Source organism: Helianthus annuus, chromosome 8 (genome assembly GCF_002127325.2).
Source record: "Helianthus annuus cultivar XRQ/B chromosome 8, HanXRQr2.0-SUNRISE, whole genome shotgun sequence".
Classification (NCBI taxonomy): Eukaryota; Viridiplantae; Streptophyta; class Magnoliopsida; order Asterales; family Asteraceae; genus Helianthus; species Helianthus annuus.
Window position 1 is genome coordinate 79,036,231 of NC_035440.2, and position 18,692 is coordinate 79,054,922.

Sequence of the window (18,692 nt, forward strand, 5' to 3'; positions counted from 1 at the left end):
ACACCACAAGGAAGTCCACTTCAGGAGGGTGCCAGTTTCTAGGTGATTGCTTAGTCTCTTGACAAAGCAAAAAGCAAGCAGCAGTTTCAACATCCACTGCTAAGGCTGAATACATTGCTGCTGCAAGCTGTACAGCCCAACTCCTGTGGCTTCGAAATCAGTTGTTGGATTTTGGTATCACTGCCTTAAAGACACCACTCATGTTGGACAGCCAGGCAGCAGAAAATATCATAAAAAATCCAGTTTCCCACTCTACCACAAAGCACATCGACATCAGACATCACTTTGTGATGGATTTCTATGAAAAAGGTTTGATTTCTCTGCATCATGTCCCAACTAAAGACCAGCTGGCAGATGTGCTCACAAAAGCACTTGATACAGCCACTTTTGAAAGCTTGGTCTCTAGGATTGGGATGCTAAACATGGAATAACAAGCAACATCTTGCTTTTCCTATGAATAAAAGCAACAAAATGTTTTCAGAAAATCAAAAATCCATCCTTAAAAGTAGCTAAAAATGAAAATTTCATTAAAATCCTTAAAAGTCTGCCATAACCACTGATTGTTCAAAACTGTGCTCTACTTCAAAAAGCCTGCCCACTGCTGAAAGGCAACCTCTGTTCTCTCATTTCTTGATAACCTCTGTTGTTCAAAAGCAGTGTCTTATCCACTGATATGCTATCCACTGATAGTGAAAATCATCCACTGCCCCCTTTCCACTGCTTTCATCAGTTGCTTTCATCAAAAGTACTGTCCTTCATTTTCACCAGTGGTTGTCACGTGGGCAGTACATAGCAGTCAGACCTTTTGTAACGGCTGCCACGTCAGCATTCATTCTCTTTCCTATAAAATTCCCCACTCACCACCAAAACAGGGTTTTACTGTCGAATTGAATTCTTAAAAATTCTCTTCTCAAAGCAGTTTTTCTTCTCATCTCTCACAAATTCCTTCGATCATTCGTTTCAAAAATGACAAAATCGAAGTCATCTGCAAAACCCACATCAAAATCATCGAAAACAGCCTCTCAAAAGGCAACCTCCACTAAAATTCCATTCAAAAAATCTCATAATCTCCTGGGTCTTCTCACAAAACCAGGAACCACAGATGTTTTTGATTCCATTATTACCATCATGGCAAAATCAAAGTACAAAACTTTGCTCACCGCCGATGCACTAATCTATTTGGCGACCCAAAGGGAGTTTTGGAAGAATGCAACCCTTGAAAAACAAGGAGACATTGCAACCGCCATTCACTCTTCTATAAAGGGTAAAACTGTCCAAATCACGCCACAATCCATCTCCGAAGTCTTTCAACTCGATGACCAGGCAGGTAAAACTTCCTTCACTAAAAACGAGTTGCACATTGACTTCATTGAACGAGGGTATGAAGCCACAATGATGAAGAAACTAACCTTAGAAAAAGGTTATTTTCCTTCTGCACCCAGATTCCTATTTCATACCCTCCTACTGTGTGTTTCAAACAAAACCACTTCTTTTAATGAGATCCCTATAAAGATTCAAAATCTGGGATATGCAATTCTTCAAGAAGAAAATTATAACTATTCTCGGGAAATCTTTAAAGATTTGGTTAATAATGTTGAAACCAAATCATTCTTACTGTTTCCAAGGTTTTTAAGTTACTATTTTGAAAAGAAATTCAGTAAGGATGATTTAGCTTTAATAAACCAAGGTGAAATAACTGTAATAAACTGCCTAACATCTGAAACCTTTTCATGAATGTTAGCACCTTGCGAAACACAAGCAGGGGTACCTGAGCAGAATTTAGCAGCTACCACTGCTCCTCAGGTATCTGCTGCTGAGCCTACTGCTCTAGGTGATCAAAGCAGCAGACCAACTGTTTTGAAACCCACACCTACAAAACCCAAAAAGCTTTACAAAAAGAAAAATCAAAAACCCCCCAATCCAATCAAAACGGCAACTCTGGAGGATGAGATACCAGAGTTAATGCCTGTGACAACACAAATGTCACAAGAAACCACTGCTGCTTCTTCCTCACAGCAGTTGGTACAAATATCTCAACCCATAACCATAACTCCTCCTGCTTCTTCACAAAAAGAACAGGTTGTACACAAAGGGCCACCACATTATGATGCTCTGGATACACTCGTTTCCATCATCCACAGCTCAATGCCCGGAGCAAATCCACTTTCTACACCCACCATCACATCCTCAATTCCACCAAAAACACAACTGCTGTTGGATGCAATTGATTTGAACCAGGCATTACTCAGTCCTTCTCAATCACCTGTCAATGAGAATATACCTCAACAAATGACTGAGCCTGCTGTATCAATCTTTGCTAACCCACCAACACAACCTGATGAGGTTACACCCATTGAGTTACAAGTAACTCTTTGTGGTAATCCAAGTGAAGCAGCCACTACAACTGTTGAACCCACTGGTTTACAGTTGGACAGTGGTTACATCAATAAGACTTCCTTGGAGGCAATTCCTTTTATAGCACCTCTGCCAACCACCAGTGGATTTATTTATCCTACTGGCAACATCAAAAGGTTGTCAAGTGTTGAAGGAAGAAGACCCCAGTACCAAGAAAAAGGGGCATCAGTGGTTAATGTTTGGAGTAAACTCCCTACTTCAACCACTGATAAAACCACTGTTAGTGGGAAATCAGATGAGCCCATTAAATTGGGTGATGATTTAAAGTACCAGAAATTGACGGCTCGTGTTGAAAAACTTGATAACTCTGTTGCAGAACTCAAAGATATGCTCCAACAGTTGTTACAGGTACAAAAGATACAATCCACTGCTGTTCCACCTCAAGCACCTGCTCTCCAACAGGCACCTGCTACAAATGAGCTCTGGAATCTATTTCAACCTTTTCTCCATCATCAAGCACAAATAGCAGATCAGCAACATGAAAAACATGTTCAAGAGCTGAGAAATGCTATGGAGTCTAGCTTCAAAGACACTCAGGCTGATCGAAAGGCTCTCAAAACTCAGATCCTGCACAACTCTGGCACTGTTCCTCCACCAGTATTCTTCATTGATCAACTCCCCGAAGATAATGCCAAAAAGGGGGAGAAAATTCAGGAGTGGGGAAGGAAAGGAATAACAGATGGTCTCTACCTTGCACCAGAAAATTCAAATATGACCAAACAGATTCCTTTGCCAGATGGGAGTAAGAAAATTGATGTGACCACAGATGCACTTGCAGAAGCACTTGCATGTGTGAAAAGGGATAGAGAGGCCAAAAAGAAAGCCAGGGTGGATTATCCGGATCAGGGTACTTCAGGGTCAAGAGATGATGAAAATCTTATTGATGAAAAGAAGAAGCCTACTAGAAAAGTAAGGCTACCCAAATCCATTCCGGTCAGACGTTCAAAGTCTGCTCAAAAACCACCACCTAAAACAACTATTGTAACTCCTGTTGTATCAACTGCTGTTGGTACTTCAGTTGTTTCAACATCTGCTCCCACTTCAACACACACCACCTCAACACATACTACATCCACTGCTTTACCACCATTACCACCAAAATCAAAATCACCTCCTGTCAAAAGGCAGAAGACAGCAGTTGTTATAACTTCTGCTGTAAAGACAACACTGGTTGGAACACCAGTTGTTTCAACAGCTGTTAGTCTATCACCCACCACTGCCACTACAACCACCTTTCCATCCAAAACATCATCAGTCCCTCCTCAAATAAAGAGGAGAAGGCTAATTCCTAAAGATGATGTCACTGCACCATCCCAAACATCTTCAAAACCTTTTGCTCTTGTCAATATACCAAAACCAGTCCCACTCTCTTCTGTTCCAATGCACAAGCCCTTACCTCCTGCAGGTGTTCAATTTCCTCTTGAACTAGAAGCTGTTAGAGAAGAAATAAAATCTTTCTATACTGAGGATGACCCTGCCAAAAGGAGTTTTCCTTCAATCAAAGGATATCCCAGGCCCAAAAATATTGAAGAATATTTGAAGATAAAGGCCAAGCAAGCAGAGGATATCTCGAAAAGAAACACACAAGGGAAATCTGACAAAGAAGTATCAAGATACTACCAATATCTGCTTACAAAAGTCAGTTCCCTAGAACGTTTTGCAAAGAATGTCAGTCAACAAATTTCAGAAAGAGCAGCTGAAACTTTGAAGAAAGACTACATTGAAAGCATTATGTTTCACAAAAGATACAAAGGAGAAAGACACATGTACAAAGAGTGGACTGTTCCTGAGCTTGAAGTTGAAGCTGCAAGAATTCAAGACATAATAAAAAGAAAAGTCACTCACACTCCTCCTGATTGGGCAAAGTTCAGAAAGAATATACCTGATAAGCAAATGGAACTGAAGAGAATGAAAGAAGAACTGGTTGCTGCTGATTTTGGTACAAAAAGACAAATTGCTAGATGGAAAGAAGATGTGGTCAGGTCAACCTACAAAAGGTTGGAGGAATTAAGAAAGAAAGATCCAAAAATTCCTCAAAAACCTGACTATCCTGAAGCAGCGGTTTCAAAAAGACCAACAAAGCTGCACATCAGGAGAGCCACTGCTCCATCTGGCAATGCCATCTACAAAAGAAGGAAACAAAGCCAGTTAGGAGCTGAAACTGTTCAAGAAATCCTTACTGGAAATGCCATTGTAAAAGAAGGCTTGTTAAGAACGTTAAAAGAAGAACTTGAACAGGAAAACTCTGCTACCACTGCTCAGCCAGTGATGAACAGGCCATCCTCACCAAATACTTCTGCAAATAAGCATCTCCCAAGAAACCCACCAGGCTCAAAAATACAAAAGTGGGCAACTGACAAACAGACCTGCGTATTGACTTTGCTCAGGTCTGGTGGAGAAGTGGAGAAAATATCAAGGGAACAAGCTCTTGGCCTGAGACTTGAAGATTTGCAGGATCTCCTTGATCTTCCACTTAGCAGGGATGATGAAGATACAGATGCCCTTGACTTTGAATTACAATTTAAAGGTCAGATAAGGGAGCTGTTAATGAGGCAATAAAATGTCCACAAATAATGAAGGGTTTTGGCATTATCTGTCCCATGGGGAGATTGTTGGGATTGAACCCTATCAGAGGAACAGATAATTAAAGCCAAAACTGGATCAGAGCAGTGGATCTTGAATAAGCAGATGTTGATATACAAATCTCTCCCCTTGAAAGTGATTACAACTACTGATGACCTCCTATCTGCTGATCTTGCTAAACTGCTGACCCATAACTGCTGCTCAACTAAAGATCTGATGGAAGACTAAAGTCCTACTGATTCAATCTACTGCCTTGAGTCAAGCACTGCTGATCCGGACAAGTGCTGCTGGGTTCACAGCAGTAGAAGGTTGCAGCAGCTGTTCTAAAGTCTGTTTTGTAATAGAATGTATTAACAGTAGTTAACACAAGCAGTGTCTGTATAGATCAGAGGTTAGAGTTTGTTAGGAGGTTAGATGTCACTTTCATGGTGACGTCAGCAAAGATGCTCAGTAGTTTGCAAGTGCCTATAAATAGTTCAGTACTTGGTACTGTTCTATTAGCTCTTTGCATCATTCGTCTTCTTTGCACGAACAAACTACAGAGCTCTGGCTGAGGGGGAGTTTGCAATCACTCATCAGTCATTGTAATCGTGTTTGAAATAAATTCAATCTTTCGGTTCATTGTGTAAAGATGTTTGATAAAAGTATTACTCTCGTTTGATTGTATGCAAAGTTTGTTTTTATCTTAATTTCCGCTGTACACTCATCCATCTTCATCTTATTTACAAACGTAAAATACAATAAAAAACAAACTCAGATCCAATAGTGTTCTTAACATTTAATCATTCTATCATCTATTAACCACTAAAAATAAGAACAAGATGAAGTTTTAGAGCACTTACTACTAGCACAAGTCTAGGGGAGAAACAAGGCGTAAAAGTGGTGGATAAAAGAAAACTAGAGCGGTCCTTGAGCTTCCGAGTGCACCAAACTTGTTTGTATGACCTCTTGCACCTTTGTGTGTATGAAAAATACTTGAACAAGAGCTTGATGGTGGTGATATGGTGGAGGAAGGTGGCGGCCGTGAATGATGGAGGAGGAAGGAGAGAGTGTTTGTGTTTGATGGGTGTTGAAGTGAGATGATGATTGTATTATGTGTTTATTTATAAACCATCCTTGTTCTTTAACCATGATATAATGTGTCACTAACTCACCCAACATATGCAATTAAAATAATCAAAAGAAACAAGAATGGGTCACCCTTGGTGACCGTCGATTGGGGGGGGGGGTTAGGGGGTTGGGTTGTAATGAAACTAGTTACAATCTAGTTAGTTTTAAAGTGCTTAGTTAGTGTATTGTTATGTGTTATATAATATAAGGTGTGTTAGGGTGTTCGGGGACCCTAACTAGCTCAGAAAAGTAAAAACAATGTGTTTGGCAATATTTTTATGTTCCAGGTAAAGTCTAGTTGTTCGGTTGGTTATTGATCCGTTAAAGTGCTAAATAAAGCTTTAAAGTGTCTTTTATATTGTTTTTAGTGACACATTAAATTCCCAACACTTTGGAAAGTGTCTAGGACTATTTTGCCAAGTTTTTGCACTTTACTAGCATTGTTAAATGCTGAATTTTGGTATTTAGTGCAGAATTTTGCACTTAAAGTATGTTTTAGGCACTTCCGAGCACTATAACTATCACCTAGTGACGTAGTTTTATGGTCCTCACCTCCCTACACTCCCTACTAGTGTAGCATTCTATTCATGGCTCATACTGGCCTCAAAAATATTGTCTGTCTAGGTGCTGGCATTGTCAGCATGTTTCTGGGTTATCCGCTCACTGTGCTAACTGTGCTTTTGTGCATCAAGTTTGTCACTAATGTTTGTGTGTATTAAATGGAGTGACAGTAATAAAATGTGATGCATGAGTGTGTATGTATCAGAAGACAGAAAGTAGTTTAATCATAATTGTAATCAAGCACAGTAATTAAGCACTAATTAAATGTTAATTAATTCGTACGGATACCTAGATTTGTGAGGGTTGTCACATTGTAGCACCTAGAAGTACGCTTGGATTGGATGAACTTGCAACAAAAATGTGGTGGTAGTGGGAGGGGGTTTCGGCTGAGTTTATGGAGGAGGGAGAGAGTGAAATGAAGTTTGATGAAGATGATGGAAGGTGTATGTTTCTTATAGTCCATAAGCTCTTTTATCCAAGGGTTAACATGTCTAAGAAGTACATGACATATCCTACCATATCCCAAGGAGAGATTGCTTAGAGATTTTAGTAAGATTTAAGAAATCTTTGGTGTGTGGGGGAGGTTAAGTGTAATTGGATGGTAAATAGGTGATTTAGTGGAGGGTGTTAAGTGTATGAATTGTGTTTAATGTGTTGCATGCTTTATGTAATGTGTTTAAGTGTTCGGGGACCATGACTAGCTCAGAATAAGTGAAACAATGTTTCTGATAATATTTTGGTGTTCCGGGTAATGTCCGGTTGTTCGGTTTGACACTGTTCTGTTAAAGTGCTTAATTAATCCGTAAGGTGTCATATATATATATATATATATATATATATATATATATATATATATTTGTCACATTTTTAATTCTCAACACTCAGGAAAGCATACCAGACTATTTAGTAATTTTTTTTCTGTACACTACTAGTATGTTAGCAAGAACATGTAAGTATAACACAGTAATCAGAAAGCAGTTAAATGATTCGGCACAGTCATCAAGCACTTTAATTATCACTAATAAATTGTACGGATACATGGAATTATGAGGGTTGTCACAGCACGTGATCGATAAAAGAGCTCTGCTGATAACAGACGCAAGCCGTTAGAGTTTCAAGTAAGAGACAAAGTATTGATAAAATTCTCTCCTTATAAAGGAGTGGTAAGATTCATCATGAGGGGAAAGCTAAGTCCCAGGTATGTTGGACCTTTTGAGATTATTAGAAGAATAGGACCTGTAGCCTATCAGCTACAACTGCCAGAGGAAATGGCAGGAATACATGATGTATTTCATGTATCTAATCTCAAGAAATGCTTAGCTAAGGAATCACTGGTAGTACCTCTTAAGGATATAGAGGTAAATGAACAACTTAAATTTGTAGAGAGGCCTCTACAAATTGAAGACAGTGTAGGATCATTGTCGGACCCAATTGAGTCGGTCAGAGGCGTTCTATACACTATGAAAGGCTGAAACAGACATAATGCATCATATTCAGCAAGATCTTCACTTAAACTGTCGTTTGTATTAATCTGGAACACAATTACAGCAAGACGACACTTCGACAGAGCTTCGCCGTCGAAAAATCTCAAACTAATTCCGTACCAAATGATACGGAAATACAGCTATATATAGACAAGATTATTCCGCATGAACAGACTCATGCGGAATCACATTTCACACGAAATTACATTTACACACGGAATTAAGTAATTCCGTACGGAATTACTACATGATTTCTTCGTGCGGAATTAGGCAGTTTCATGCGAAATTAACATTCTACTTCATTTCTCGAACTTCGTGCCACGAGCAATGCAAGACTCGATACAAGACGAAGTCGACAGATGTATGCACCAATAGACAGGAAAGTCAAAAACCTTAAGCATAAGAGATTAGTTCTCGTCAAAGTGAAATGGGACTCTAAAAGAAGACCAGAGTACACATGGGAGCTTGAATCAGAAATGCAAAGGAAATATCCACACCTATTCCAGTAGATCTCGAGGACGAGCTCTAAAACAAGGTGGGGAGGATATAACAACCCTCCTGAAATTTTTTCGACACCTTAAAATATATTAAAATATCCCAATATGTCTTAAAATATACCCCATACGTGAAAACGGACCGTGAATACCTTAATTTTTATTAAAATAAATTAAAAACAAATTATTTGAATCTGTCGCGGCCCGCGACAGACTATGTCTGATCGTACGCGGGCCGCGAGCGCCTGGACAAGCGGCCGCACCCTGAGCCACCACGTGTCCTCACGCGTGTCGACCCTACCTCGTGACCGGGCAAGGCTACACCCTAGACCACCTATGTCATGGGCCGTGAAGGCCCTGCCTTCCTACGTCGCGGGACGCGACGGACTCGCTGATCAGCCCTATAAATTGCTTTGCTCAGCCTTCATTCCAATTCGTTCAGTCTTTTCTTTTCTCTCTCAATTTCTACGTAGTGTACACTATACTCGGGTATAATACCCCCTAAATAAAGAGGTCCTGCTCCGTTGTAAGTATTATAACCCCTGGATACGTATTAGATACGCTGCCCGATTGATCTAGGGTTCCGTAACGGCTGTCATGGTTCTGCCTGATGTAGTCGTTGGAATGTTGTCTCGGGGAGGGTATTACTAATGTTAAAATGGGTTATTATAGTAACACGTGTGCATTTGTGTAATTTATAGATAATCTCCAGGAAACCCTTACAGAAAACCTAAAACAGCAATGTGAGTAATCTCCTTTCTGTAAACTGTTTTTACAAAACCTCACACGATTAATTATATATTAAGCAGTTATTGAGTATTTGTAAGGATACAATTATCATCGGTATGTTGGGGTTTTGTATACAAAATTTGTTACTGCCTTGCAAGGAGTAACATGACCACAAGTCGGGTTGACAGTACCGTGGGTGGTAAACCCAACCACAACCTACCCTTTAAAACCCTCTTGATATTTACGAGGATTAAACGTCACAAATGAAGAGGTTTTATTGTTTGTCAAGCCTATAGTAGGAGTAAGTTCCAAACCGGGCACAAGCGTTTCCACTTAAACAACTTCGACCGAGTGTTGAGTGACCACTTGTGAGGTGTGTAAGTTTGTATATAACTGAATGGAATTTTATAAAGTCATGTTATGCCCAAAATAAATAATTTCTCTTAATTTGCGTTTTAAATAAATCATGACGAATAAGATTGTAAATAAAATAAAAACAAAATAAAATTAGAACTTGGATTCCCGACACTCTAAAGATAAGCCCAAAACTTGTCTTCTACCTATTCCGTTTGGTTGTGAAAGCCACGATATAAAATTTTGCTTGAGGACAAGCAAAGATTCAAGTGTGGGGGTATTTGATGTGTGTAAAATACAACATATAAATTATATCAAATACGGCGTAAAATCAACCGTTTTTCGGTACTAATGTTCGAAAAAGTGTGTTTCTTTGTTCCTTTTTAATTTACAGGGTAAAAAGAGCTTAAACGCACAAAAGAAGCAAATTAATAGCAGAAACAAACATAAATACAAAAAAGGAGGATTGACACGACTCGCTAAGCCCCCATCCACATCCAAACCAATAAAATAACAAGAACAGAAGCTCTGGCACGGGGTCATACCCACCAGGCATGGGCCGTGCCCAGTCAAGATTCTATGCAGGAGAAAAGACAACAGCAAAAGACAAACCAGACAAAGAAACATGGGGCCGTGCTAACGCAACACGAGGCATGGTCAACTCTAAGATTCGCAGAATCTGAGATAGTATAGCAAGTACAATTTCCACGGGCCGTGCCGTTGACACACGGGGCCGTGTTAGAATAAGATCTGACACTGCAGTTAATGAGGAAGAGAGAGACGGAAGGCCATGGGGCCGTGTGAACTGTCTGACTTCAGCTATAAATAGGGGTGCTTGGTTTCATTCCAATCCATCCCTTGGCAAACCATTTCTCCCACACTTGCCACCACTCCACCACCACTACAACACTACCACTCACCCCTATCATCCATCTTCCATCATTTAGAGTGTGTAGTAGTCTCGGGATCCAAGTGAGATTCCAGGATCCGGCGAGTTTGACGGAGCTTTGGTCCCGAAATGATCAGTTCGGTGATAAGAAATGAGTAGAAGATAGAAACGACACCGAGCAATCACTTATAATCTGGTCTCTATTGATAATCCAAACGTTACAGCGCTGTGAGACCAGTTTGACAGCATGTCCCCTCTGGGATCCAAAAGCTAGTCCAACTCAAGACCCAAAGCTCCTATATATAGGACTCATGGCTTCTTACGATGCTGCATCTGTGCCTTCGTACGAAGCTGCTTGGTCTTGACACTCCAAGTACGAACCTACTAATCAGTCCCTTCGTACGAAGGTGCTGTTACATTACAAAACCTTGGTTTCGTACTGGATTTCACTCTATTATATACAATATTCAACACACGCTCTATCTAGCTATTCACAAAATGGCAGACATATGAAATATGCACCAATACCAAGATCGATCGTAAGAGTTCTTGTCAAACAATGGCCATGCTTGGCTAAACTCTTACATCACTTAGTGAAGACAAATCTTTTATGTATTACTTTTTGATTTCCAACCTTTGGCACCTTTTTATTTGCGTATATATTAATGACTTTCATAACTAGTTTTCTACATTAAAGGCGAATTTTAGTTAATCATTCTTCATGTTTCGTTGATTCACTCATTCGTGTCTTTACGGTGTATATAAAGCACGTTAACTGCCTGAAAGAGGGTTAGAGGGTGGTTGGGTAAATTCTTGTCTCGTTCAGTGTATAGATCCTGCGATAACCTGGTTCAAGTTTAGTAAGACTTCACGAGTGGGCGGTACAATCTTCCTCGAGAGAAGTAAGAACTGCTTGAATCCCTTATCTATAAACTACTACTAAAACTTTAAACCAACCTTGCGGGACTGTATATTTGCTGACTCAGACCAATATGTTAAGGGTAATGTGCATGGAAGGGGTCCTACCACTTTTCGCATTAATAACTTACTTAATTCTCTTTCAATAATCCGACCTTGCGAGACTGTATCCTTGCTGACTCAGACCAATAGGTTGAGGGTAACGCTGCCTGCAAGGGGGCCTACTACTATAACTTAAAGATAATCTTTTAAAATGCCCAAAGTGCGGAAATCATTAAAGGATACATAAAAGAGGAGTTGGAACCAAGTGATTCCTTCTTGTCTATTTGTTTTCCTTATATTTTATTTTTGTTTTATAGTTTGTCTTTTTATAACTTTGAAAACTTTTTATCAAAATTTGGTTAGATTAGATGTTAATGATAAGCCGGTACTAAAAGCTCTTGTGTCCTTGGACGACCTCGGTATCTTGCCATCACTATACTACGTCCGCGATGAGTGCACTTGCCCTAACGTGTGTAGAGTGATAGTATTATATCGTGTTTTATAAATTTAAAACTAGATTCATAAGTAAAAAGAGACTAAAATATATCTATAAATTATAGCCATACCCTCACACGTCAATATATATATATAATGTAGTATGTGCACACTTTAGGGTGACGGGTCTTAAGTGTGTGTTTATCAAAGTGTAATCAGAATTTTAAGCTTATTGTGTGAATTCATGAACAAACTTTTTACATCATTTGGGATCTGTATCATTTTACATTTACTAGTGGTCGGTTTCCATTTTCATCTAACTATTGTTAGAACCGTTAAAGACTGTTGATACTAGCTAGATTAATAGTTTAGGGTAGTTTGTGGGATAAATTAAAGCTAATGGGCTTGTTTTGTAAACAAAGGAAACTCCTCTCAGTTTTCATCATTTTGAACATTCAAACACCTAATCAATAGGTGTTTGTGTGTTAATCAATTACCATCACTATGATCCGAAGCTATTGGGATCTACAATTTGGTATCAGAGCCTTAGTCCTGTTAATTGATTTTTGATTTTTGATGTTTTTGAAAATTTGTGGGTTTTTGTTGTTAATATTCAAAGTTTTTTTTTTTAAATCTTAGGTGAAAATGGTTTAAATTGGTGCGTGTTTGGAGTTGTCTAAAAGTGTTTTAGAACAACTTAAATTGATTACTACATCATTTGGGATTTGTATCATTTTATATTTACTTGTGTGTCAGTTTCCATTTTCATCTAGCTATTGTTGGAATCGTTAAAGACTGTTGATACTAGCTAGATTAATAGTTTAGGGTAGTTTGTAGGATTAATTAAAGCTAAGGGGCTTGTTATTTAAACAAAGGAAACTCCTTTGTTTGGGCGGCGTATTTTTTAGGGTGCCGATGCATTTGTTAAATACACGGGTAGTAGTAACATATATAGGGTAGTATTTGCACACTTTAGGGTGACGGGTCTTAAGTTGAGAGTCCAGGATACGACGGGTTTAGATGGAAGTTTGGGTAGAAAAGAACTAATTCGGTAGAATATTATTATTAAGAACGGTGTAGAAGTAGAAAGATTCGTTATAAGTTGAAAGCTTCATTCATACCGAAAGAGCATACATCTTTTACAAGCTGGAGAAAAACAAAAATCTCCAGCATTTCCCCTCTGGGAACTCCAAAACTTCACAAATTCTAACACATGATATGGGCATGACTCATTCGTGCGAATGAGTCTTCTTCGTGCGCCTGAGTCTCATTCGTGCGAATGAGTCTCATTCATATGAAGCACTCCTAAGCTCCAAATCTCATGTGTTCGAATCTAACTCTCATCTATACAATATTCAACACACGCTCTATCTAGCTCATTCACATAGTGACAGACACACAAAATATGCACTAACAATTTCCCCTTGTACGTCACTGTCGAAGCTCGATCTTTCAAAACAAGAGCCGTATTTGAATATTTTGCAACTTCAATCAGGCATCTTGATATCTTCATTTGATTCCCCCTTGATTGATGATTCGGGCTTGCATTATCTTTATTAAAAACAAATTCCCCCTAAAATGAATCTTCAAGTTTTAGTTTGCATGGTTTCCAACCTCCTCTGATTTACTATACTGCAATCTTCACGAATAATCACCAACTAGAAACTAATTGATGCAACATCTCTATTTCAACATTAAGCACCCCCCGTGTTTTAGTTTTTGATTTACCACTTCCGCTTACTCTCTTAATCTTCAAAATCCCAACCGGAAAACTACCTCTCTCAATCCAACCTTCAACACAAGAAATTCATCCACACAACCATAACCCTCACCCACCGTCTCCCTCAACCACCCACCCACATCGGACCGGCGACCGGCGAATCGGTGGAGTCGGCCGCTGCCGGTGGTCCCCTCCGACGGGCGAGACCCCCCTCCTCCTCTCCCGATCTCGTCGCCTCCACCGCCACCGCCACGTCTTCCGATCTCATCGCCTCCACCGCCACCGCCACCGATACACAAGCACACCCACCCGGTGGTTCAGTTCTTCAGTGGTGGTGGAACCCGAAGAGAGAGACAAAGGTAGCGATTTTTTCTTTGTGTCTCTGTTTTGGGGGTTTTGTTTGATGTTTTTTGGTTATGTATTTTTGATGTTGTTTTGGTTCTGATCTTGACGTTTTTTTGGTGGCGGTGGCCGGTGAAGGGGGATTGTTGCGGTGGGTTAGGGGGCGGTGTGTCGGCGGCGGCGGCGGCGGAGGTGAATGATGGGTGGAGGGGTGGGGTGAGGTGAGGAGGGGTGTCTCTGTTTTGGGGGGGGGGGTTGTTTGATGTTTTTGGTTCAGTTCTGGACTTTTGTTTGATGTTTGAATGATGTTCTTGTGGGTTTAAATATGGGTTTGAATCTTTGTGGGTTTGTCTTGTGGGTTTAAATATGGGTTTGAATCTGGGTTTGAATCTTTGTTGGTTTGTCTTGTGGGTTTGAATCTTTGTGGGGTTGATTCTGTTGAATCTGTTGAATCTGGGGTTAAAACATCGGAGATAAAACTCTGTTTTTGATGCGGGTTTGATTCTGTTGAAACGGGGTTTGATTCTGTTGAATCTGTTGAATTTTTTTTTTGAATCTGTTTGAATATGTTTGAATCATGTTCTTGTTCCTTTTGAATGTTTAAATCGGTTGAATATGGTGCCTTATTTTGAATCGGCTGTGATGATGCAAAAAAAAATGACGATGGCGCGGTAAGGATGGCGGAGGGTAGGGTTTTGAACTTGCAACCCCACTTTGCAGCCTCTGATTATCGGAAAATCTGAGCCAAAACTTCGTTTTTTTTCAAGAATCCTCTCGTTCTTTTGATTTTTTTGAGGCGTCGATGATGATAACAAAGTATCTGAGACACATCCCGAGTGTGCGATTTTTTGGGTGCGTTAGTTTTTGCGTAAAAACGTTTTTTGTAAAAAAAAAAGTTAAACCGTAAACTTTTTAACGTAAAAACGTAAAACGTAAAAAGTTTTTACCTAAAGCGTAAAAAGTTTTCCGTGAAACGTTAAAAGTTCTTAGGTAAATCGTAAAACGTAAATTTTTTTTAGTAAAACGTAAAAACGTAAAAACGTAAAAACGTAAAAAACGTTAACGTTAACGTAAAACGTAAATAACGTTAACGTAAAAAACCAGCGCGTAAAACGTAAAAAAACGTTAACGTAAAAAACCGGCGCGTAAAACGTAAAAAAAACGTTGACGTAAAAAACTGGGACGTAAAACGCAAAAAACCGGCGCGTAAACGTAAATAACGTTAACGTAAAAAACCGGCGCGTAAGACGTAAAAAAACGTTAATGTAAAAAACCGGCACGTAAAACGCAAAAAAACGTTGACATAAAAAACCAGGACGTAAAACGCAAAAAACCGGCGCGTAAAACGTAAATAACGTTAACGTAAAAAACCGGGACGTAAAACGCAAAAAACCGGCGCGTAAAACGTAAATAACATTAACGTAAAAAATCGGGGCGTAAAACGTAAAAACGGCGCGTTGAAAAAACGACGCATGAAAAAGCCGAGCGAAAAAACGGCGCGTCAAAAACGAGGCGTGAAAAGGCCGGGCGTAAAAATCTTAAAAATTAAAAAAATTATAATAAAAATTTGATTTCAAAAAATTGTTTTACAAAAAAAAATCTGTTTGTAAATAAAAAATAATTATTAAGTCAAAAAAAACTAATTAATGAATAGGACAAAAAAGGTAATTTAAAATTAATATATATAAAAAGACAAAGTAGAGTGATTTTACTTAAATACCCTTTTGGATTATAATATTAAAGACATTATAAGACAAAAAACTTTTAATATTAATATTAACTACTTTTAATCACATCCATCCATCTAGTTGATCTATGGGCCAGAAAGTGGTTCCTATGGTTCTTACAACTAGAGGTGGTTTTCATTTTAGCGATCCCCTATATATATATATATATATATATATATATATATATATATACTAGTCGGAACCCGCGCGTTGCGGCGGCGGCAACAATTTACAATGCGGTTTTCGTTTTTCAGTTAGTCGAGCGAGGTATGAAGGTAGTCCTTTTGGAAGGAATTTTTTTTAATCAAGGAATTACTTGTCATCCAAAGTCTGGTTGTCTTTTTCTTTCGTATTATAGTGTTTTAGCTGGCTATCTTTTAGATTAGAACTCTAGAAGACACTTTATATTCTCATGGTTCCACACTTCTACATGGCACATATATACTTTTGTTCACTTATTCATGTATGCATGGAATTGTAATATATAGATCCAGTTTCTTCTTTTTCTTTTAGTAATGATCAATACCAATTGTTCCATGTTAAAAAAATGTAATCTCAAAAAATACAAGTTAAAATGAACGTCGTACAATCCAAACTCAATATGAAATAATAATAAAGTAAAATGGTTAACAAATCAAAAACCAAAGAGAGGCAAAAATCTTGATTTATTTGCAATAGTTAAAAACCCGATAACCAAACATTTCGGTCCAGCTAGCACCCAAAACCAATCGAATACACCTCTAGTTTAACCATATAAATTATCATATTACAACAGTTAAAACAAATGTAAAGAATTCTACTATGACAACATGACCTTATCCTACTGAAATCACACAATATAAATGTAATCGCATAGTGTAGAGCTGTCAATGACCATACTGATTTTGTCCAGAAAATTAACTCCGGCATTATTCTCCATGAGTGGTTAGTCGCATGTTGGTCTCATGAAAAATGTCAATTCAGCATCATAAGAAATAATCTGGTGTCCTACGCGTCAATTGTGTCACCTAAAATTAACCTTAAACAAAAACCAACTTATAAACAGATGTATATGACTGAAAATCATTACTCACAGTGGGATGAAGTCCAGAATGAGGCGGGTTCCACAATGACAACATTATTAAAATGATGCATCTTTCAATCTTCAGCATCTAGTGATTTGTCTACAGGTGCACCTGTTTCTTCTTTATTACCAATATTGCCATCTGGTTCCTTTATTAAGTACTCTTTTAGTAGAGATCCTTTCATATCCTCAGCCTATTGCAAAATACCCAAAACTGTTTAGAAAATATATCAAAGTATGTTCAATATAATAAAATTTTATAGTTTACGATTTATTATGTTTCAAAAAGGAGTTTGATTTAAATATAATAAAAAACCAGTTAAAAAAGCAAATGATATATATAAAAAAATAAACAACACTTGAGAGATTCGAACTCTTGCGGGGAAACACCATGTACTTAGCAGGCACAAGCCTTAACCACTCGGCCAAAGCGTTGTTGTTATCAAATAATAAATAATACATATATCACATGATTCTGTGTTATTTATCTTTACGTCAAACATATTACAGTATTAAATCAGCCTAATTATTTCATTATGGATAAATATAGATAGTTCCTTATTTGGGGGAAATGTACCGGGTTCGTGTGGCCTACCTCGGTTGAGGACCACATTGGGACTTAAGGATGTTGACTGGTTTGGTTTCATGTCGATTGCGTTTTGAGCAATCAAATAGCAGAACCATATAAGATTTTTGTGTCGATTATGTTTCGGGTTTAATGGAGTTTCTAACATGGGCCAGAGGCCCATAACACATTTTTACTTAATGGGCCTATACATTTTTGCTCTATGAGCCTCAAAGATTTTTACCGGTAACCTGCAGTAGTTAATGCATCTAGATCTACGTAACAATTTGATTTCCGAAACTATACCTATAAACTTCGGGAAGCTTCGGATGCTCAGCCGTGCTTTATTGTCCGGAAACCGGATCTACGGTCAGATTCCATACACGATATCCTACATCTTCCGTCTCTTAGATCTAGATCTCTCGTTAAACCGGATCTCCAGTCCAATTCCTGAATCTCTCGGTAAAATGGCGGTTTTAGCGACATTAAACCTTGACGGAAACAGAATTTTCAATAAATTACCGGTGACATGAAAATTACATGATAATCTTGAAGACCAACTGGAAAAAGAAACAAAAACTATTACATAGAAGCATCAAAAAGCATACCTTGCCTACAAGTTTATCAATATCGGGGCATATATCTTCTAGCGTCTGGCACATGTTGGTAACCCAAGTTGTAACACCCCCAAAATTCCACCTTCGGAAACCCCGCGAGGCGTGTTACGCATCAGAGTTCGAGCCACCAATCACATTGAACCAATGGTAAATATTTAAATAAATCATGACATTAATTTACTCACATAAGTTGTCAACATAATATTAATTCTCAAAAGTTGTGTAGCGGAAGCATGTATTAAGTTGTTTAGCAATCGTTTCATAATAACGTTTAAAACCAAAGTATCACATGTATTTTAATCCAAAAGCCTCGATCCATGACCACCCCAGCACTCCCAGATAGCAAGCTTCCCAATTCCAGAATACCTAACGACCTGCGAGCATGTAACACGTGTATCAGACAAAGCTGGCGAGTTCACAGTTTTAGAAAATGTTTATTACCCGTTGTGTGTAAAACCGTTCAATAACCACTGCAAGTAATATTGTTAATATCTCATTCCAAACACGGACGGCTCACGGACTGCCCTTCCCACGTACTCCTATCTAGTACTGGGCCAGACTGGGTCATTAGTTCACCTCCGTCCTCTACAGGCACGGGGTGAGGGTGCCAAACCTAAGTAGCGCTACTAACTAATACCCGATGA

General features: G+C 38.7%; 1 long non-coding RNA gene and 1 other non-coding gene across 2 annotated transcripts; both read right to left on the bottom strand.

The window, feature by feature from the left end:
* Window positions 1–16,453: 16,453 nt before the first annotated feature.
* On the bottom strand, window positions 16,454–18,110 carry LOC110873127. The gene is made up of 3 exons (XR_002554952.2): window positions 18,040–18,110; window positions 17,738–17,922; window positions 16,454–17,060 (listed from the first exon to the last, which is right to left on the bottom strand). It is a non-coding gene; the product is annotated as an uncharacterized LOC110873127 (long non-coding RNA).
* TRNAS-GCU lies at window positions 17,220–17,301 on the bottom strand. Its single transcript has one exon. It is a non-coding gene; the product is annotated as a tRNA-Ser (tRNA).
* Window positions 18,111–18,692: the final 582 nt, after the last annotated feature.